At 43.9% G+C, this 24,118-nt stretch overlaps 1 protein-coding gene across 2 annotated transcripts in view; it reads left to right on the plus strand.

Annotated features, from left to right (window-relative positions):
* Window positions 1-24,118, plus strand: part of LOC124550914 (putative mediator of RNA polymerase II transcription subunit 12) — a 456,906-nt gene that overhangs the window by 119,024 nt on the left and 313,764 nt on the right. The window lies entirely within an intron of this gene.

Raw genomic sequence — 24,118 nt, forward strand, 5'->3', positions numbered from 1 at the left:
ATCCTATGGGACTTAACTGCTAAGGTTATCAGTCCCTAAGCTTACACACTACTTAACCTAAATTATCCTAAGGACAAACACACACACCCATGCCCGAGGGAGGACTCGAACCTCCGCCGGGACCAGCCGCACAGTTCATGAATGCAGCGCCTTAGACCGAATTGCCTAGTCATTTTCCAATAGATCTCTCTCTCTCTCTCTCTCTGACCGAGCGAGGTGGCGCAGTGGTTAGCACACTGGACTCGCATTCGGAAGGACGACAGTTCAATCCCGCGTCCGGCCATCCTGATTTAGGTTTTCCGTGATTTCCCTAAATCGCTCCAGGCAAATGCCGGGATGGTTCCTTTGAAAGGGCACAGCCGACTTCCTTCCCCGTCCTTCGCTAATCCAATGAGACCGATGACCTCGCTGTCTGGTCTTCCCCAACCAACCCAACCCAACCCTCTCTCTCTCTCTCTCTCTCTCTCTCTCTCTCTCTCTTTCTCTTTCTCTCTGTCTTTCCCACGCCCTCCGTCCCCCCCCCCCCCCCCACACATACACACACATTAAGTTAATGACCTACATTTCAAAATGCCATTCGTTGTCCAGCGGCTGAGAAACTGAATGTGAGTTCATACCCTGGCTGACAGAATGGTGGCGCACTCAGAACAACTTCGTACGCGTGCCAACCGTCCGGCGAGTACGTAAAGTGTGTGTGACAGGTAGAATGGTCACCCCAGTGCAACTGTATTGTTGGTTCTCAGTATTGTTACCAGGCCTGGTACTATATACACTGAAGAGCCACGGGAACGGGTCGTGTATGGCCCCCGCGAGGACGCAAAGTCCCGCAACACAACGTGGCATGGATTCACCTAACGTCAGAAGTAGTGCTGGAGGGAATTTACACCATGAATCCCGTATGGCTGTCCATAAACCCGTAAGAGTACGACGGGGTGGAAATCTCTTCTGAACAGCACATTGGACGGTATCCCACATGTGCTCAATAATGTTCATGTCTGGGAGTTTATTTGGCAGCGGAAGTGTTTAAACTTAGAAGAGTGTTCCTGGAGCCACTCTGTAGCAATTCTGAACGGGTGAGGTTAGCATTGTCCTGTTGAAATTGTCTAAGTTCGTCGGAGTGCACAATGGACATGAAAGGATGCAGGTGACCAAACAGGATGCTTACATACGTTTCACCTGTCAGAGTCGTATATACGGAATAACACAATTACAGAGGCTCCACCATTTTGAACAGTCCCCTGCTAACATGCAGGGTCCTTGGATTCATGAGTTGCCTCCATGCTCGTACATGTACATCTGCTCGATACAATTTGAAACGAGACTCGTCTGACCAGGCAAAATGCTTCCACTCATCAACAGTCAAATGTCGCTGTTGAGGGGCCCAGGTAAGGTGTAAAACTTTGTGTCGTGCAGTCGTCAAGGTTACACCGGCGGTCCTTCGGCTCCAAAAGCCCATGTCGATGATGTTTCGTTAAATGGTTCGGACGCTGACACTTGTTGATGGGCCAGCATTGAAATCTGCAGGAATTTGCGGAAGGGTTTCACTTCTGTCACCTGGAACGACTCTCTTCAGTCGTCGTTGGTCTCGTTCTTGCAGGATCTTTTTCCGTCCGCAGTGATGTCGGACATTTGATGTTTTACCGGATTCGTAATATTCACGGTACACTAGTCAAATGGTCATACTGGAAAATCCGCACTTCATCGCTATCTCGGAGGTGTTGTGTCCCATCGCTTGTGTACCGACTATACCATCACATTCAGACTCACTTAAATCTTGATAACCTGCCATTGTAGCAGCAATAACCGATCTAACAACAGCGCCAGACATTTGTTTTCCTATATAGGCTTCGCCGCCCGCAGCGCCGTATTCTGTTTGTTTGCATGTCTCTGTATTTGAATACGCATGCCTATACCAGTTTCTTTGGCGCTTCAGTGTGTAGAGGGCATGAACACTGGCAGACGGTGAGTGACCACAGTGAAGGACACGGAGTTGCAGCGTGCTCTTGTCAGCAGTTGACAAGAGTCTCAAAGAGGCCTCGTTGTGGCTCCGCATTTGGTGGGCTGTTTAAATCGTGCAGTATCCAGATTTCTGTGATCCGATGTGGGACTGGATGTGAACGTGAGGCCAGGAATGGTCGTCGTCAAGATTCTGGTCGAACATCACCGTATTGTGCACCAAGTGCGTCACAACCTGTTCAACATCTGCGCCTGCCATCCGGGAACCAGTAGTGGACTCCTTGCATATATTTTGTCACAAATTTGTCTTCTTCATTCATCTGACTGGTTTGATACGACTCGCTAGGATTTTCTCCCCTAACCTCTTCGTCTCGGAGACCATAGTTGGCGGTCCACTTTAGGTTTGTTCTGCACATCCACGTCACGCGTTCTCCAGCAGTCAGTGTGCGCTCAATAGTGTTCTCAGCGCTCTGCTGTGGACGTCGTAAACTAACGCGAGCATTAAACGTGATCGTAGCGAGCTATTTAGTGAATTTTAATTCCATTTGTTGCAATTTGTCACTGCTGATGCTGGTGGTGAGCGAAGATTCTGTACAAGCAAGCAAGAGGCGTAATTTGCAGTGTATGCGCTTTCTTCAAACGCGACGCACTTGTACGGACTTAACCGCAAAAGTCGCCTAGAACAGGCAACAATGCAGTCCCCGTCCGTGTCGCGAGCTGCGCGACCCGCCATCGTTCGTGAGTAGGGCTATAGTAGCAGTCAAACTAGGGAACTGCTGCCCTGTGCGTAGGCTGCCGTCAACACACCACCACAAACGAGCGCGTTTGGCGTGGTGACGTGTCTGGGAATAAGAGGCTGCTGACGAATGCCGTCGCTCCATGATCTTATGTGACAGTGTTGTCGTGCCATTTTTCAACAGAACAATGTCGTACTGGAAAATCCTCACTTCATCGCTACCTCGGAGATGCGTTGTCCCATCGCTCGTGCGCCGACTATAACACCACGTTCAAACTCGCTTAAATCCCGATAACCTGCCACTATAGCAGTAGTAACCAAACCAACAACTGCGCCAGACATTTGTTTTCCTATATAGGCGTTGCCGACCGCAACGCCGTATTCTGCCTGTTACTATATTTCTGTATTTCCATATGAATGCCTATATACCAGTTTTTTTAGCGCTTCAGTGTATAACGTTTCTGCGTAATGGTTTCCAAGACAGCTTACTGGCGAACTCAGCCTCCAGGACAACTATACGCGTTATAGCGCCCCCTGGTTCGATGATGATGATTTTCGCTTGCGGGGCGCTGAGCGGCGTAGTTATCAGCGCCCATACAAATTCCCAATCGTGTCGCAGTCCAGTCTCGGCATTTTCCTGAATGGTGATGAACTGTCGAGGACAACACAAACACCCAGTCCCTGGGCGGAGAAAATCCCCGACCCGGCCGGGAATCGAACTTGGGACTCTGTAATCCAGGGGCAGCAATGCTAACCACTACACCATGAGCTGCGGACTGGCCCAGTTGGAATCCGTCCAACGGATTAACAACGAGGGCCCGTCTGCCGGCTAGCGTGAACGTGTTTTTACGTGGTTTCCCACATCCCACGAGGCGAATACGGGACTGGTATCCACCTGCCGCCTCAGATACACGCTTCACAAACATTAAAAACTTTCTCCCACTTGCACACAGGCCTTAGACGCAGACAGGAGGGGTATTTTGATTCCGTTCCGGAGGGTAATCAGGAGACTGATGACCTTTGTTCAGCCTCCTTAAATAAATAATCAACAGTACCACCCATTGAAGAACTCAAGCTCAAACATGTTGACATCTGCCAAGGCTTACTCGACCATTCCAGCAGACAAGGCGACTCATTTTTCACCAAGATAGGCACGGGTGATGAAACGTGGGTGTAGCATTATGAGCTAAAATACAAACGCCACAGTATAGAGTATAAACACTTCGGATCATCAAAGACAAAAAAAAATTAAGTCTGTGCTTTCAGCGGAAAGGTTAATGCTAAACATTTTGTGGGACGAAAATGGACTGGTACTGGCAGAGTACATGACATAAGGAACAACTATGAAAATAGGGGTCATAAAGTGATTTGTTGGAAAACAGACTAAAATCAGCAATTCGGAGCAAAGGACCAGGCCTTTTGTCGAAGAAAGTGTTGCAGTCGCGTGTCAACGTACACCCGCACACAGCTCACCACGGCGTTGAAACAATCAAGAAAATTGGTCTGAAGCTACTGGAACACCCTGCTTACAGGCCTGATCGTGTTCCCTCCGATTTTCGTTTGTTTGGGCCGCTCGAGGTTACTTGGCGGGTTCGGCGATTTTCCTCAGATGTGGAGGTGAAGAAAGCTGTACAGAAGTGGCTTCTTTGCAGGAATGCGCAAGCATATGGACCCTTGAACCACGAAGTATTGAAAAAGAAGGGGAATATGTTGAAAAGTAATGCACATATCGAACCAGAATTTTTTTGTCAACACGCTGTAGAACGCAAAGTGCAGGTAATTTTTTACTGTCCTTCATATTACCCCTCCAGGTTCCACTTGTGGAAATCTTGTGTTTTAGCCGTTGCTCTGGTTTGTTATCTACTGGGAATACAATTTGACCGTCTTTGTTACTGAATAGTGTCGCCACTTAATATGAGATTACTCCCCAGTATGTCATGTATATACATTTTTGAGGATCTGTGTTGCTATGTTGTTTCCGTATCCTACCGCATAATAGACAGGATGACTGCAACAGCATCTAAAAGCACACATACAGTTATGTATCCAGTATCTTCCAGGTCGCCAAGACTTCTAGTATTTGGTGGTATGATCAGGCGAAAAGTTTCAGAGTGATGAGAATGGCTGGTTTACCTTTACGGACATCCGATAACACGCACTACTCTCCAAACTGCTGCCACAGCAAAAGTGAAAGGATAAGATTGGCTATTTTAGTGTGGATGACTGCAGCTGGACTGGGGAATCTTGGTTACCACATACAGGGTAGTCATCGGAGTAAATTTATGTTGCAGAAGAATGAGTACTGCCAGCTGCTCAATATCTTTATATAGCAGATGAAAACATTATGGTTAGATCGTTAGGATTGTAGAATGTTTAACAAGATTCTTATGTTTCTGTGAAGTTCTTTGCAGTACTACTTTGCAGGCTTATTCATCAGAACGCGCAACAAAAAAAAAAATTTAAAAAAAATTTGCGATCCCCCAAGAGACCTCGTGCAGACACCGTGTGACATTATCCCTGGCCTCGGTATCCACCCCCCCCCCCCCCCCCCCCCCCGAGTCTCCAGTCTTCTGGCTGGTTCGATTCGGTCTGCCGTGCAGTCTCCTCTCCTGTACCAACCTCGTAATAAGTCGAGGGCTAGTAGAAACACAAGAGATATTGAATTTAAACGATGAAAGTACAAAATATAAAAATGCAATAAATGAAGCAGACGATTGGGAATACAAACGTCTAAAAAGTGAGATCGGCAGGAAGTGCAAAATGGCTAAGCAGGAATGGCTAGAGCACAAATCTCAGGATGTAGAAGCATATATCACCGGCGGTAAGATAGATGCTGCCTACAGAAGAATTAGAGCGACCTTCGGAGAAAAGAGAACCACCTGCATGAATATGAAGAGCTCAGATGGAAAACCAGTCCCAAGCAAAGAAGGGAAAGCAGAAAGACGGAAGAAGTATGTAGAGTCTACACAAGGGAAATGTAATTGATGACAATATTATGGAAATGGAAGTGGACGTAGATGAAGATGAAATGGGAGATATGATACTGCGTGAAGAATTCGACAGACCGCTGAAACACCTAAGTCGAAACTAGGCCCCGGGAGTAGCCAACATTCCATTAGAACTACTGATAGCCGTGGGAGAGCCAGCCATGACAAAACATTTGGCGAGGCGGATGTATGAAACAGACGAAGTGTCCTCAGACTTAAGGAGAAATCAGTAACTCCAATTCCAAAGAAAGCAGGTGCTGACAGGTGTGGAAATTACCGAACTATCAGTTTAACAAGTTACAGCTGTAAAATACTAACACGAATTCTATACAGACGAATCGAAAAAGTGGTAGAAGCCGACCTTGGGGAAGATCAGTTCGGATTCCGTAGAAATGGAACACGTGAGGCAATACTGACAGCCGGCCGGGATGGCCGAGCGGTTCTAGGCGCTTCAGTCTGGAACCGCTACAGTCGCAGGTTCGAATCCTGCCTCGGGCGTGGATGTGTGTGATGTCCTTAAGTTAGTTAGGTTTAAGTAGTTGTAATTTCTAGGGGACTGATGACCTCAGATGTTAAGTCCCATAGTGCTCAGAGCCTTTGAACCATTTGAGCAATGCTGACCCTATGACTTACCTTTCAACACAGGTTAAGGAAAGGCAAACCTACGTTCCTAGCATTCTGAGAGAAAGCTTTTGACAATGTTTACTGGAATACTCTCTTTCAAATTCTGAAGGTGGCAGGGGTCAAATACAGGGAGCGAGAGGCTATTAAAATTACTGATGGTGGCCGAAGTAGGAAGGATATAAAATGCAGATTAGGTGTGGCAACAAAAGCGTTTCTGAAGAAGATAAATTTGTTAACATCGAGTATAGATTTAAGTGTTAGGAAGTCCTTTATGAAAGTGTTTGTAAGAAGTGTGGCCATGTGTGGAAGTGAAACATGGACGATAGACAGTCTAGACAAGAAGAGAACGGAAGCATTTGAAATGTGGTGCTACAGAAAAATGCTGAAGATTAGATGGGTAGATTACGTAACTAATGAGGAGGTGCTCATTTGAATTGGGGAGGAGTTTGTGGCCCAACCTGACTAGAAGAAGGGATCGGTTGGTAGGGCACATTCTGAGGTACCAAGGGGTCACCAATTTAGTACTGGAGGGAAGCGTGGAGGGTAAAAATCGTAGAGGGAGACCGTTGCAATAGCTTCTTGGAGATGAAGAGGCTTGCACAGGATAGAGTAGCGTGGAGAGCTGCATTAAACCAGTCTTTGGACTGAAGACCACAACAACAACAACAACACCAATACCAATCTCTTCCTCTCAGAGTACCGTTTGTAGCCGGCCTAAGATTGTCAGTTATTTGTTGGTTGTTTTCTAATCTCTCTCTTCCCCTACAGTTTTTACTCACTGTATCTCCCTTTAGTACCAAGGAACCTCTTCCTTGATGTCTTACCCCAAGTCCTGTCCCTTCTTTATGTGTGTGTTTTAATTTCACCGATTCTACAGAGAACCTCATTTTCGTAACATACCAGTCCACATAATTTTCAGCATCGTTCTACAACAGCACGTGTCAAACTTCCCCATTCTCTTCTTTCTCTGTTTTCTCCCTTTCCATTTTTCAACCCCATTAGCACATTTTCAGAAAATTCTACCTCAAATTAAGGTCGATGTTTGATACTAGCAAACTTCTTTCGGCCTCTTTCACTTTCACTGGGGATAGCAATGTCATCGAAGTATCCTGTCATTGATCTCTTTTCCTAACTTAACCCTACTCTTGAAGGTTTCTTTTATTTCCATCATTTCCTCTTCGATGTATACATTGAACACTATTATTGTTTCCGTTTGGTTTTATACATATTTTACACTGAATCGCCATGGAACTGCTACAGGCATGCGTATTCAAATGTAAACAGGCAGAATACGGCGCTGCGGTCGGCAACGCCTAGAAAAGTCAAGTGTCTGAAGAAGTTTGTTAGATCGGTTACTGCTGCTACAGAGGCATGTTACCAAGATTTAGGTGAGTTTTAACGTCGTGGTCTAGTCGACACACGATCGATGGGACACAGCATCTCCGAGGGTAGCAATGAAGTGTGGATTGTCTCGTACGACCATTTCGCGAGTGTACCGTGAATATCAGGAATCCGGTAAAACATCAAATCTCCGACATCACTGCGGCCGGAAGAAGGTCCTGCAAGAACGGCAGCAACGACGTTTGAGAATAGAATTGTTCAACGTGACAGAAGTGCAACCCTTTCGCAAATTGCTGCAGATTTTAATGCTGGGCCATCAACAAGTGTCAGAGTGCGAACCATTCAACGAAACATCATCGATACGGGCTTTCGGAACCGAAGGCCCACTCGTGTACCCTTGATGACTGCACTACACTTCAGCTGAGCCCATCAATACTGACATTGGACTGTTGATGATTGGAAACATGTTGGCTTGTCGGACAAGTCTCATTTCAAATTGTATCGAGCGGATAGACGTGTAAGGGTATGGAGACAACCTCATGAATCCATGGACCCTGCATGTCAGCAGGGGACTGTTCAAGCTGGTGGAGGCTCTGTAATAGTGTGGGGCGTGTACTGTTGGAGTGATATGGGACCCCTGATACGCCTAGATACGACTCTGACACGTGACACATATTTGTCTGATCACCTGCATCCATTCATGTACACTGCGCATTCCGACGGATTTGGGCATGTCCTGCTGATTTGGGCATTTCCAGTAGGACAATGCGACGCCCCACACGTCCAGAATTGCTACAGAGTGGCTCGAGGAACACTCTCCTGAGTTTAAACACTTCCGCTGGCCACCAGACTCCCCAGACATGAACATCATTGAGCATATCTCGGATGCCTTGCAACGTGCTGTTCAGAAGAGGTCTCCACCCATTCGTACTCTTACGGATTTGTGTACAGCCCTGCAGGATTCATTGTGTCGATTCCCTCCAGCACTACTTCAGACATTGGTCGAGTCCATGTCACGTCGTGTTGCGGCACTTCTGCGTGCTCGGAGGGGTCCTATAGGATATTAGGCAGGTCTACCAGTTTCTTTGGCTCTTCAGTTGTATTACCTCTCTTCCTATGTACCTAACTCCCATTGTGCTCATAATTTCGAATACTTCGCATCACTTTACATTGTCGAACCCTTTTTTTATAGTTCTACAAATCCTATGAATGTTTCTTGACTTCTATTATGTCTCGGATCCATTATCAGAACTGTCTCTCTGATTCCCTTACCTTTCCTAAAGTCAAACTGACCGTCATGTGACAGATGCTCGATTTTCTCTGATATTAGCGACTGAGTCGGTAAGTTTCTTCAGAGTATGGCCGACATTATGTATGCGCGGCCTCTTGTCATGATCATTAACAGCGGTTTCAGCACCACCGAGACGGAGATGAAGGTAGGTGATTAGAATTATGTTGTTGCCTAATTGAAGATCGCCGAGTAATCCCATTAATATTGTTTGCTGATGAAGCCACTTTCACTTGTGTCTCTAGCACACATCGATGGTCCGACGAAAACCCACTAAACAACACTATGGGAATTGTGATTTCCCCTCGGTGCAAAAGACTTATTGTTATTTACGTACTTAAATGTTCCCCAAACTAGAATCAGCGACAAATATCGCCATCATCAGTGGGTTTCTGTTAATCAAGAACATGCACAAAATAGCGTAGTTTATTTTTCTGTGGGTGCTTTCATCCTACCGTATGTAATATACGTTGTGGCATGTTTTTAGGAATTCTTGTCGCTGTTAGCGACATATTTTGTGTGCTTTTTCCTGCTGCCGTTTTTCTCAGCGTGCACCATGTCATCTGCAACTGCTTGAGCGGCTGTTAGTAGGCAAATACTGAAACGTGAACCTACGTGTGTGTCAGCGTTACACAATTGAGATTGCGGTAGTGTTGTGGATACAGTTTTGGTGTGTACTAGGCTGTTACGTAGTTTGTTGGACGGCTTGCAGCTACTTTTATACGCACATAAGCAAAAGTTTCGCACTTTGCTTACGATCCAAAACATTACGCCATCTTGCTGCTTGCGTGTGCCGCGAGAAATGCATCGCATATGATGAAAAGCGTATGAAAACTGTAGCGGGAGTTTGAAAGATGGCGGCACCTTCCGGGTAGGCTCCCGCCACGGTAATACCCGCCCGGCACGTCCAATTCCATTTTGTTTCGGCGGTTGTCATACGATTTCATTCGCCTTTGGTGTATCTAAATTTTTCCTGATTGCTATTAGTCTGACGGACTATTAGAGCAGCGTAAACCACTGATTGATCCCACAGTACTTGCATGACTTGAGTAGCAGTACTGGAATTAAACTCGGCTATACAGGGTGATCCATTGATAGTGACCGGGCCAAATATCTCACGAAATAAGCATCAAATGAAAAAACTACAAAGAACGAAACTCATCTAGCTTCAAGAGGAAGCCAGATGGCGCTATGGTTGGCCCGCTAGATGGCGCTGCCATAGCTCAAACGGATACCAGCTGCGTTTTTTTTTGTTTTTTTAATAGGAACCCTCATTTTTAATTATATATTCGTGTAGTACGTAAAGAAATATGAATGTTTTAGTTCGATCACTTTTTTCGCTTTGTGATAGATGGCGCTGTAATAGTCACAAACGTACAAGTACGTGATATGACGGAACATTCCGCCAGTGCGGTCGGTATTTGCTTCGTGATACATTACCAGTGTTGAAATGGACCGTTTTACAAATTGCGGAAAAGGTCGACATCGTGTTGATGTATGGCTATTGTGATCAAAATGCCCAACGGGCGTGTGCTATTTATGCTGCTCGGTATCCTGGACGGCATCATCCAAGTGTCCGGACCGTTCGCTGGATAGTTCCGTTATTTAAGGAAACAGGAAGTGTTCAGCCACATGTGGAACGTCAACCTCGACCTGCAACAAATGATGATGCCTAAGTAGGTGTTTTAGCTGCTGTCGCGGCTAATCCGCACATCAGTAGCAGACAAATTGCGCGAGAATCGGGAATCTCAAAAACGTCGGTGTTGAGAATGCTACATCAACATCGATTGCACCCGTACCATATTTGTATGCACCAGGAATTACATGGCGACGACTTTGAACGTCGTGTACAGTTTTGCCACTGGGTTCTGCCACTGGGCACAAGCGAAATTACGGGACGATGGCAGATTCTCTGCACGCGTTATGTTTAGCGACGAAGCGTCATTCACCAACAGCGTTAACGTAAACCGGCATAATATGCACTATCGGGCAACGTAAAATCCACGATGGCTGCGACAAGTGGAACATCAGCGACCTTGGCGGGTTAATAATGTATGGTGCGGCATTATGGGAGGAAGGATAATTGGCCCCCATTTTATCGATGGCAACCTAAATGGTGCAATGTATGCTGATTTCCTACGTAATGTTCTGCCGATGTTACTACAAGATGTTTCACTGCATGGCAGAATGGCGATATACTTCCAACATGATGGATGTCCGGCACATAGCTCGCGTGCGATTGAAGCGGTATTGAATAGCATTTTTCATGACAGGTGGATTGGTCGTCGAAGCACCATACCATGGCTCGCACGTTCACCGGATCTGACGTCCCCGGATTTCTTTCTGTGGGGAAAGTTGAACGATATTTGCTGTCGTGATCCACCGACAATGCCTGACAACATGCGTCAGCACATTGTCAATGCATGTGCCAACATTACGGAAGACGAACTACTCGCTGTTGAGAGGAATGTCGTTACGCGTATTGCCAAATGCATTGAGGTTGACGGACATCATTTTGAACACTTATTGCATTAATGTGGTATTTACAGGTAATCGCGCTGTAACAGCATGCGTTTTCAGAAATGATAAGATCACAAAGGTACATGTATCACATTGGAACAATCGAAAAAAAAGTTGATTGGCGACTCCATGGAGTTCTCTGTGCACCAGGACCATATCTGTTATATTAAAAGGAAGGTCAGCGTTGGTCGTAATATTGATGTGTCTTAGTTTAATGCGTACAGCACCGAACACGATCACTATGTCATCGAAAATCGATTCTGCTATCAATAAAACATCAATATTATGACCAACACTGAGCTTCCTTTTAATTTTTAACCGAAATAAAATGTTCAAACGTACCTACGTTCTGTTTTTTAATTTAAAAAACCTACCTGTTACCAATTGCTCATCTAAAATTATGAGCCATATGTTTGTGACTATTACAGCGCCGTCTATCACAAAGCGAAAAAAGTGGTCCAACTAAAACATTCATATTTCGTTTCGTATTACACGAATATATAGTAAAAAGTGGGGGTTCCTATTTAAAAAACGCATTTGATATCCGTTTGACCTATGGTAGCGCCATCTAGCGGGCTAACCATAGCGCCATCTGGTTTTCCCCTTCAAGCTAGACAAGTTTCGTTCTTTGTAGTTTTTTCGTTTGCCGCTTATTTCGTGAGATATTTGGCCTGGTCACGATGACTGGACCACGCTGTAGAGGCCAATTTTTGCCATCTGGGGGTGACCGTTGCATTAGGGGCAGCTTTAGAAATTTGGGCAAGGAGTGGCTAGGGTCCGAAGCAAGAGGGTGGGAAAGCCGTGGCTGATTGCGAAAAGACACTTTTTTATAAACTGGAGGCGCCGGCCAACCGCTGTGTTAGAGCGCTGACGTGGAGTGGCAGTCTGGTCTCCTCATCCCCAGTGCGGATCCAGGTAAAGCGACGTGTTTTTTACAAGAACAGCGCACCTTGTGAGAGGGGAAGACGAATTTCTCCGGATGTGGCGTTTCTTAGATGCCGCCGCGCCTCGCCAAAACAGCGCCACTAAATCGTTTTAAGGACGAGGCGGAGCTTGTTTTCATTAAGCTTCCCTTATCTTGTGAAATGCGCCGAGGATTTGGCTGCAGGAGCTCCATGCAGTGTGTGCTGTTTCTTCGGAGAACAGAACGTGTACTGCACTGCAGTGATTGGGTGAGGAACATCGGGTATCTTTGCTGGAAAACATGATTGGCACGGTAACCATTGCTGGGCTTACTCAAGAACGTCGGGGGGAACTTGCTTCTCGACCATCGCGGAGTAGACGCTAGAGCTCTTCCGTTTCTACGGAGAGAGCAGTTAGTTGGAAACTTGTCCGGACACCAGGGCGAAACTTCAATCACGTGAGACAATCTCCGGCGGTCGTGGGGTCATCTCCTGCAGAATGACGCGCCAACGAATCTAGCAGCTTCGGCAGTGCCCGCGCGCAGACGATAGCATCTCGTCTTTCACCGGCTATATCAGTAACACTGTGCAGCTTCGGCAAAGTCAGAAGCCTATCAATCGTTTTCACAGCCATCTTTTTGCTATAGCAGCCTTCTATTCGCAGTAGTCACTCCCAGTGTCCATTGCGTGCTTAATTATATATTTATGCGAGAGACCAATCAGTGGAACGATACAGCAGCGAGTCCTTGCCTAGATTGGCATCCTCCCACTCAAAGGAGGCAGTCTCATCCACACTTAAATTGCAGTTTGGTTACCCAAGTCTTTGGCAACCAACCTGAGTTCGTGTTAATGAAGTGTCATACAGCTGAAGTTCCTGTTCATATGTTTGTTCTCTCTTGACCTCGATATCAGTTAATAAATCGCTTGGTGATACCGTAGGTCATTGTTATTAATTTTTCAACGACACCCATTTTCTCATTCCCTACGATGTCATTTATATTGTTGTGGGTTTGAAGGAATTAAATTAATTCTATGTCAAGTTAGTCAACTCATTACGTGATGCACACAGGGGCCGGGCCACTGTTTAACGAATGTCATATTTCCTTGCACTATTAATAAACGTGGCACCTCTTGGATGTTGTGGTCGCGACCTTTTAGTCGTTTGGCAGACGGAGAATGCCGCCAACTTAGGCTAGCTTGCAAGTTCTACGACTTCTGTTCCTTATTTGTGTCTCTCTGTGTGATGGGAGAGTGGTTCTTTTGCGTGTGTATGCGCTTTGTGTTCTGTGCCCTGGGTCAGTTCTCTCAGAGCGGTAAAGAGTGTTTGTTGCAAAGTGTTGTGTTAGTTAATTTTCTTCTATTGTTAGTTGTTGGTATAGACTGTCCCTGTTTTTCAGGTTGTGTAGATCGCTTTCGATGTTATTGGGGTTATGGTTTTTGTTCATTAGGTATTCTGCTTAACTGGAATGTGTGCTGTCACTCTTTAGAGCTCTCGTGTGCTCTGTGTACCTCGTTCGGAAATTTATGCTTGTTTGTCCTATGTACTGGACCTGACAGGAGTTACATGTGAGTTGGCATATTCCAGCATTGCTGAACTTGTCTGAGGTTCTTTTGTTTGGTGTTAGCCTTTTTTTGAAATTGGTTGTTTGATCTGAATGTTACTGGGATCTCTTGCTTTTAAAAAAGATGTTTCAAATGGCTCTGAGCACTATGGGACTTAACATCTGAGGTCATCAGTCCCCTAGACTTAAAACTACTTAAATCTAACTAACCTAAGGACATCACACACATGCATGCCCGAGGCAGGATTCGAACCTGTGACCGTAGCGGTCGCGCGGTTCCAGACTGAAGCGCCTAGAATCTCTCGGCCACACCGGCCGGCCCTTGCTTTTTCAAGATGTTTCCAATTCTATGTGATTTTTTTTTATTATTGTATGTTAGTGTGTACCAGGACGCAGAACAGAAAGCACACACGCGCAAGATGCCGTAATGTTTAGGATCGTAAACAAAGTGTGAAAGTTTTGATTTTCTGTGTATAAAATTAGCTGCATTCAGTCCCACGAACATGAGTACAGAACAAACTAAGTAACAGCCTAGTACACACTTCCACAATACCAATTATGTAACGCTGACATACGTAAGTTCACGTTTTAGTATTTGTCTACTAACGGCCACCCACTCAGTTGCAGATGGCATGGTATGTGCCGAGAAAAGCGGCAACAGGAAAAAGCACAGGAAACATGCCGCAAACAGCGACAACGTATAACAAATAAGGTAGTATGAAAGTAACCACAGAGAACTACATTCAAAAAACAAACAGTACAAATGTAATAATGTGTCACACTATCTGTACAACTATGCCATTTTGTGCATGTTTTAGATTTAAAGCACCCACTGATGACGGCGATATTTGTCGCTGAAACTTGTTTGGGGAATAAGTAAGTACAGATATAACAAAAAGTGTTCGTATCGAGACAAACTCACAATTCTCATATTGTTGTTTTTCCGTGCAAACACGGACCAAATGGAAGAGTTTCAAGATACAGTTACTGAAAACCGACAAGCCTCAGTGGAGACATATTTTCAGAAACACTGCTCTATAACTGTGTGGTGTAGGGTTGGACATTTTGGTGTGCCTGTTGTTTGTGTTAGGGTTATGCTGTTCAGACTTTTTTTGTAACGAGCTTCCAGGATTACTGGGACAGGTTTGTCTGATTTCAAGAATGGCTATGTTCCTCCAGCATGCCTGGGCCTCTGCACATTTCAGTCGTCACGCGAGACATCGTCGAGACCTAATTTCCCTGGTTGTTGTATCAGGAGAAATGGTCACGTTTCTTGGCCACCGAGGTTTTCCAGCCTGCATCCTTTTAGATTTCTGCCTGTGGGGTCGACTAAAAGGCGACTTCTACCAAGAAAAGGCAGTCTCATCATGAATAGTGCTGTCCTCATAGAACAAGACAATATCACCAATGTCTATACGTGATGTCATGAGAGTTCGAAGATGTCGGAGGTGGAGTTTATGAAAATCTGTTTATCATTTGGCTTTGTTTAACACGTTCTCTGAGTATTTGCGTGGCTTACATTCAAACAGTTGTACCTCATTAGCCAATAAATATTGTATACATATTATATTAAACGTTTTATTCGAATTCGTGTGTACTACCGCCTCCTAAAATGTTTACTATTTCTCGTCAAACATCCTCTATTTTGGACGTGTAACTCGACCATTACAAATGATATTATACAACGTTTAAGGCGCTTCTGATAATTTCATGATCAGTCGATGAAACCTTATTTGGTTGGAAAGTATTGTCTATGATCAAATGTTGGGCTGTTCTGCATTTCACATCTGAGTAACTTGAAGGAGTGCTGGCGTCCTCTTCACAAATTGCAACATGTTGTTCCAGAACTTGTTCTTCACATTAGAAGGTAAGACTTTCCTAATGTATTTGCAGATGGTTTACCGGTAACTGCCCAGTTTTCTGCATGGAACAATGTATAGGTAAATGTTTGCGGTAAAACGAAAGCCTATCCAGTTCTCGGCTGTTCTGGGATGATTTCCTAAATTACTGTAACAGAGCACTTCGTGTAATTCCTGATATCTGGTGGAGCCATTGCTGAACATTCAATTTTTACAAAGGAAACCCACTGCTTCTTCTCGTCTGGTTTCTATATGCTAATTTTTCACTTGTGGTTACAACCATTGTAGACGTAAAGTGTCAGATTAACGGACTCACACTGCAGCGATCCTCATTATACACATCAATGCCACAATGAATTTATTACAGTTACCGACATTTGCGTTGATGAAAATTTGCCAGGTGCGCACTTCCACTTCCCAAGACAAAAATCTCCTGCTGCCATATAGCCAGTAGGCAATATCTGAATCACCCAAGGAATATTTGTAGTGTATTATTGTTTTAAAGCAATCTTCAAGGCAGCTACAACAATAGAAAGCTCCGTATCGCGGGCTATTTCCACAACACAATAAGCTCCTACTTTCAGACAATGTAAACTACAGGTAGGAATATCAACAATATAGGAAAAAATAGATTGCTACTTATCCTAAAGATGACACGTTCATCTGCCGAAGGCCGTGGCCGAAAGCTAATATGTTTAAGTCTCTTTTAATTGAGCATGTCAACAACTTAGCGTATCATCTTTACGGTAAGTAGCAATCTATCTTTTCCTACACTATTGTTAACTTCTACTTTCACTGCTACGTCTGGCGTGTGTTGTTATTGCCGATGTCCTCGTCATCAGAAGGTTCACGATCCCATTATATTTACCACGCATGTGATAGACAAATGAGCTAGATCTATGGCGATACTGAAATATTTCTTTTGGGTCGACCCTTGAAAGAGATTATTTCGAGGAACATTGTAAACATAAAGGTTTTGATACGACGAGCTGGGAGATGCTCCCCCCCCCCTCCCCCCCCCCCCCCCTCCTCCTCTCTACGTCGCCGAGCCATCCGCTCGCGCCGCTCTTACGCTTACGCCTTCCTGATTTTTGGCACCACTATGCCGATAACAGCGACTGGGAACAGTCGCTCTGTTTATTTGGAATGCTTTTATACCCGCCGTACCATCCTTCAGTCACCAGCCGTACAATGTTTTATTGTCGTTCTCATTATCATCATCTTGTCTTTCCACGTCTGGGGTTTCCCAGGTCGCGTGTCGTGTGCTAAGTACCAGTTTCCTTCAGTATAGCACAAAATGTTATCGCAGGAATGTGTCAATACTAAGTTTGATGAAATCATTAGTCCGTCGATAAAGAAAAATGTCAGTGACACAGATAAATAAATAGGCGAATAAGGCAACGATTTTGCAATAGCTAGTGATCACAGTTCTGCTCAGCTTGTCATCTGCAAACAGAAAACGTTATTTTAGTTTTTATTTTGCATTCCGACTGAGAACCACTATGTATCGCATTATTTAGCGTGTTACAGTTCTTGATGTTGTGGTGTTTTTTTTTTCTTTTGTTTCTGTTGAGAGTAACATGGTTACTCCTACATTTTCTACGATTGTTCGCCAAGCACAGAATTATAGCCGCCATTAGGTGTTGTGGCTGTGTGGTGTTCATGTGTTTCGTGGCACGTTTTTTGTAATGTGGAGCGCGAATTTTAAATGTTTAAGTGTTTGGTGTTTGTGTGTGTGTGTGTGTGTGTGTGTGTGTGTGTATGTGTGTGTGTGTGTGTCCAAGACAGAAAGAGAGAGAGAGTTGTCGATAGGCACGTAGAATGAATGATGTGCGATATGGGGAGAAGGGAATTTAATTTTAGAGGCTGATCGTATGCAGTTCTGAAGGGGATAGCACAGAATCACCAACCAACGAACATACACTGTGTGATCAAAAATATCCGGACACACCAAAATACATACGTTTTGATAATATTACGTGCATTGTGATGTCACCTACTGCCAGGTACTCTTATCAGCGATCTGTGTCGTCATTAAGACATCGTGAGAGAGTAGAATGGGGCGCTCCGCGGAACTCGTGTACTTCGGACGTGGTCAGGTGATCGGGTGTCACTTGTGTCATAAGTCTGTACGCGAGATTTCCAATTCCTAAACACCCTAAGGTCCACTTTTTCCGATGTGATAGTGAAGTGGAAACCTGAAGGGACACGTACAGCACAAAAGCGTACAGGCCGACCTCATCTGTTGACTGAGAGAGACCGCCGACAGTTGAAGAGGGTCATAATGTGTAATAGGCAGACATGTATCCATACCATCACACACGAATTCCATACTGAATCAGGATCCACTGCAAGTACTATGACACTTAGGCGGGAGGTGAGAAAACTTGGATATCGTGGTCGAGCGTCTGTTCATAAGCCACACATACGCCGGCAAATGCCAAACGCCTCCGGTGTAAGGTGCGTAAACATTGGACGACTGAACAGTGGAAAAACGTTGTGTGGAGTGACGAATCAAGGTACACAATGTGGCGATCCGATGGCAGGGAGTGGGTACGGCTATTGCCCGGTGAACGTCATCTGCCAGCGTGTGTAGTGCTAACAGTAAAATTCGGAGGCGGTGGTGTTATGGCGTGGAAATGTTTTTCATGGAGGGGACTTACACCCCTTGTTGTTTTGCGTGGACGGCCGGTGTGGCCGAGCGGTTCTAGGCGTTTCAGTCTGGAACCGCGCGACCGCTACGGTCGCAGGTTCGAATCCTGCATCGGGCATGGATGTGTGTGATGTCCTTAGGTTAGTTAGGTTTAAGTAGTTCTTAGTTCTAGGGGACTGATGACCTCAGATGTTAAGACCCATAGTGCTCAGAGCCAGTTGATCCATTTTTTTTGTTTTTTATGGCACTATCACTGCACAGGCCTACAATGATGTTTTAAGCACCTTCTTGCTTCCCACTGTTGAAGAGCAATTCGGGGATTGCGATTGCATCTTTCAACACGATCTAGCACCCGTTCATAATGCACGGCCTGTGGCGGAATGGTTAGACGACAATAATGTCCCTGTAATGGACTGCCCTGCGCAGAGTCCTGACCTGAATGCAATAGAACACCTTTGGGATGTTTTGGAACGCCGACTTCGGGCCATGCCCCTCCGACCGACATCGTTACCTCTCCTCAGTGCAACACTCCGTGAAGAATGGGCTGCCATTACCAAAGAAACCTTCCCAGCACCCGAGTGAACGTATGCCTGCAAGAGTGGAAACTGTCATCAAGGCTAAGGGTGGGCCAACACCATACTCGTCATTTTCAGCCAGGTGTCATACTTTTGATCACATAGTGTACAAACCGACGTAAGAATTCTTTAAAGTAGTAACAGCTCATACAAAAATTAGCAACAGAAGAAAACTGTTGTATCCAAAATTCAATAGCCTAAGGAAGGAAACGAATTCACTTCAATGTGCAAGAAACCCTCGCCACAATAGAACAACTGTATAAATAGCATACACCTCAAAATCGCAGATGATTAGCCTGTAAAATTAAATTTCCCCCTCCCCATTTTGCGCACCATACATTTACATGCCTCTCCATAACTGTCTCTCTCTATCTCTAATGGCGGCGAAAACACTGCACTTGGCGAACAAATGATAGAAAATTCATGTGTAAAGACAAAAGCGAAAGAAATAAGCATGTTACCTCGACAGAAACGAAGGAAAAAAACACCACAACATCAAAAACTGTAAGTAACATTCTAAATCTGCTTAAAAATCCTCACCAAAGTGTTTAATTTTGTATGATAAAAATAAAATACTGGAGGCTTTATTTAGCGCAATAAAATCAATTAGGATTATTTAAACAACACTTAAATAATTGTCAAAATAAAGTTACATAATTTAAAATTGATAAGTTCATATGATTTACGCCTAAAGTCACCTCGTAGTTAATGGTACGATCGGTTGCTTACCGGATTGTTAGTGGCGATGAGACCTTCATTTCGCAACAACGACAAAAATCCAGAAACAAAGCAGCAGTCAATGCAGACATTCACAACCCCCCCACACAGAAAGAAAAAGTGAAACAAATTCTGATCACCTGAAAGGTTCTCACTGTATTCTGAGATCGAAATGCTTCTACTCCTCGACCTTTCGCGTAGAGGAGAGACTGTGACTACGCCGCGCCGTCGAAAAGAAACTGCGTAGACGGCATTGTAGTCCTTCACGATAACGCTCGCTGTCATTCTGCTGCATTAAACGACTGGCTTCGACAATTTAACCGTGCAGTAGTCGCCCCATGTTTCGTAAAGTTAGTTGTCACTGCAGACTGTCGGTACCCAAGGCGATAAAAATAGATTTTAAAATCAACAAGCAAATGTTTAAATTTTAATGGCAGCCTGGATTTGCAGGCGTTTTGAAAAAAGCTAATAAGCCAACAGGTGCAGCTGTCTGGGTTCTTAGCAGAAGATTTACCGGAATTCAGTAGAAAATAAAGTACTGACCGTAGGCCACTGGCGAGTGTGTCTTGCGCAATGCAGATAGCACGGAACTTGTCACACATGTCTACACTTTCCTTCTTGTTGCCCATAACTATCATTTCTGCTTTACCCATCTCTTCGTCATCGCTGCCATCACGGTGGAGAGTGGGTACAAGTAGCACATTTTTTGCCCTTCTTAGGAATATATGATAAAGTGGTACAAGATTTTCTGAAGGCAAACATATTTGAACAATCTGGGCGCTTACGTGACTTTGTGAATTAAAGTGGCATTCAATACTGCAGAAATGTATAAGTATAATAATTAACTAACCTGTACCTAACGAAACGATGTAATTAACAGAAAGTAATACTGCAATAACGGGAAACCCCTTGAGAATAAACTATAATATGTCTACAATGGCTCCCCTTTTACTGTTGCTCCTGAAGGGCAACAATGCAAATTATATCTAACGCCAATGCTTGCGTGGGTCCTGCCAGTCCACAATTGTCGACCATTCCACCCGAGTCCAAATGAAACAAATGAGTAACGTGGTAAGTACCGATAGGAGGAGGGTACTCGAGCGATGTGATTAGTAGCTCCAAAAAGATTAAAAGGAAAGGAAAAAGTAAATTCGTGCACATTTCCAGGTCGCGTGCGACTACTGCAGGATTAGTGGCCAATTTTCCAGCATCTGCCCTATAGCCCAGACTTGACCCCGAGTAATTAGACCTACGATATTTGTCCGAAACTGAAATCTTTTGGGAAGGTAGCCCCACGGAAATGAAAACGAAATCAAAAAGGACGTAAGTGACTGGTTCAGCATGGTGACAGCTCCGTGTGCAGAGGATATACAAACTTGCGAAGTGTTACGACGAATCCTTTTATGCCAGGTTCTCATTGAAATGGGGAAAAAAATAGGCAAAGTTTGGAATTTCTTTTTGAGACAATGGAGAGACGTACAAAGGATCTGTTCGGTGATTATGATTGATCATACTTTGAACTTCATTTTAGATTTTCAATACAAAAGAATGGCGTCCGTAATTATGTTTTGGCCAAGGGCGTGCGGGTTTGAAGTACACAGACTGCGTGCAGCGTAGCCCCTTAGGAGTTATCCGAAACCAAAAATGGATAACATTAGTCGACACTACATTACATTTATTGGTGCTTATACCTAACCACAATGAAATAATCTTAAATTATCGATATGGTGCTAACTAACTTAAGTTCGATTTTTGGGACTTGGTTTCACTCTTTACGGCTATATGTTTTTGACGTCGCTGAACACAAATCTGAAGTTAGATTTTCAAAATAAAAAATGGCTAATCCAATATAGTAAAACAAAAAATTATGTTTGGACCAAAAAAATGTTTTTGTTTCTTATGTTTAGTCTCTAATTCCAGGACCGTTTATTAACCGTTCCTCCAAACTTGAATTGTTCCTTCCTCGTTCTTCTGGCAGAGCTGTATATGCTGCGTTCGGCAGCCTGCACACGTTGAATATGTTTGCATGCCTACTGCAGTATGAATCATTTTGTGAACCTGTGTCACGGCTCGGCTATACCAGTTTTCTACCTAAGCTGGGCATCTCCGGTTTAGAGCGTCTTACGGCGTCCGTGACACTGCTGTAGAAACTTTCGTAACCCAACGATTAAAAAACCGTCCCGTCCCAACATTCTAGACACACATACCTTTTAAAAAGGCAATAAAAATCGTATTTTCGGCCATTTTGAATGAGAACTTTGCTTTAAATTTGAATAGCGGCTACTTGGAAAAATATCTAAGATATCAAAAATTGTTGTGAAATAGCTTTTCTTCCATTGTATCGAATAAAAAGGTGTGAATAAGCGAACGTTCTTTACTTTTAGAGTGACTCTCGTATGTTAATTACATTGAAGTTCTGTTGCGTTTCAATAAATGGTGCGTATCATATTGTTTTCAGTTACTTGTATTGATATCGAATCATAGCGGTATATGCATGGAGTTGAGTTAAACAGCAGTGTGGACATACTGTGACGCTATTAACGTTATAAAACTGAGTAACGCTACACATTTAGGAAGTAAAATAACGAATGAAGGAAATGCAAACCAATCCGATTGATATTGGTAACGCGCAACAAAATAACGTAATTCTTTACTTACTGCTGTATTTTGACAGAGATGAAAGATTTTTTGGTATAGGCACTTACGTAATGTAGCGTCACTGTAAGGTATAGAAATAGTTTCACTGAAGCAAGAGGCGAAACGTTGAAAAGTGTACTGGCAGTAGACATGGAGCGGGAAAAAAAAGAATGCACATACTCAAAGAATGTAGAATACTGATGCTATATCTTTGCTGTGTTTCAGAGATACATGTTGCTGTAGGGCAGAATACATTTATGGACAAGATAAGAGAATTATTTTTGCCATCTCGTGTTAGAAACACGTAATTTTACGTCGAATCCACACGTTTTTCTACTCTACAAAAATCTTAGCGCCTATAATCAGTGCTTCATTCAAATATTCCGTGTCGTTACGGAGCACGAAATTATAATTTTCTCCACAACAGTAACTTTTTCAATTGTTACATTTTCTCGGTTATTAATATTTTTATCTTTGCATTATTTCTTTTCTTTTTTACCATTCCGTATCACGCCAGAAGCTGTCACGCACTGTCTGTGAAAAACAGAAGACGAACGTAAACAGTTTTCGTTGTTTCATCCGAGATGTCCTCGCAAGTTTTGTCAGTGTTTCGAGCAGTGCATTCGTATACGCTACGTCGGCGAAAGTTCCACGCGGTAAGTCTCTTTTAGTATACGATAATCTGTAGAAGCCATCAACGTAGTCGAAGCAGTACGACGTTGTGTGTTGCTACAAAATGCCATTATTTCTACCCAGTTGTTCCAGGCATAATGTTTGTAATAATGACTGAAGGATGTAACAGATATTCAATACAAAGACGGCGCGCAATCCCCATACATTATTGTTTGCCCTCTTTCCCGCGTTTTACAATTTACTCCATTTCTACAATTTGCTTAGTTCCAAAAACTATTAACGACGGGGTTTGAGTGCAGATTTCGTTTCTTTACAGAAATTAAACACGCATCTACATTTGATGTGTACATAATGAATTTAAAGAGGGTCCGCTTTCTTGCAAGGGCACAGCTTTCTCTGTTGTTTAACCCGAAACATGTTTCACCGTAGTTGTGGCATCTTCAGGGTTTTTTTTATTGTTACGTTTTATTACATTGTGTGTGCTCTGTGGCTGACAATAGAGGTCAGCCATAAGTCTAAATCAATACAGCACGTAATCATTACTGTAGTTGACCTCTCCTGATCAGTACTTGGTTTTCATTACCTGCTAAATGTGTCGCTGTTGTTTTTTATGTTCAGAATTACGCTTTCCTGCGGTCGTTGACGAATTCTGGATGATATGTTATCAGATTTCACCAGCATTGATGATACGTCGTATTAATTTAGACTTGTGGCTGATTTCCCTGGCAATCTGGGCACAATTAGTGTAAACAAACAAACGATTAACAGACACTGTGGGTGCCACAATTGTGGTGAAACACGTTTGGGAATTAAAGAAATAATAAAATTGTGTTTTTGCCAGAAGGGGAATACTTTAATTCATCATCATTTTGTACAGGGACGGGTATAGAGCTCGAAATTCCGTTTTGATCATTACTCTTTTGCCTCGATATGTATATCGAATGGAAGCTCTATCATCAAAGTTTGCGAGATTCACCTGAGTCTTTTTGTCATGAGCTGTTCTAGCAGTCGCACGTGGACAAATGCAATAATCTGCTACTTTGGAGATTTATAGTGAAATATCTCTAAATGGCTTGGTATTGAGTCGACACAAATCATCGACAAGCTGACGATAAGACTCAAATTACT

This window comes from Schistocerca americana, chromosome 9, assembly GCF_021461395.2.
Source record: "Schistocerca americana isolate TAMUIC-IGC-003095 chromosome 9, iqSchAmer2.1, whole genome shotgun sequence".
NCBI classification, from domain to species: domain Eukaryota; kingdom Metazoa; phylum Arthropoda; class Insecta; order Orthoptera; family Acrididae; genus Schistocerca; species Schistocerca americana.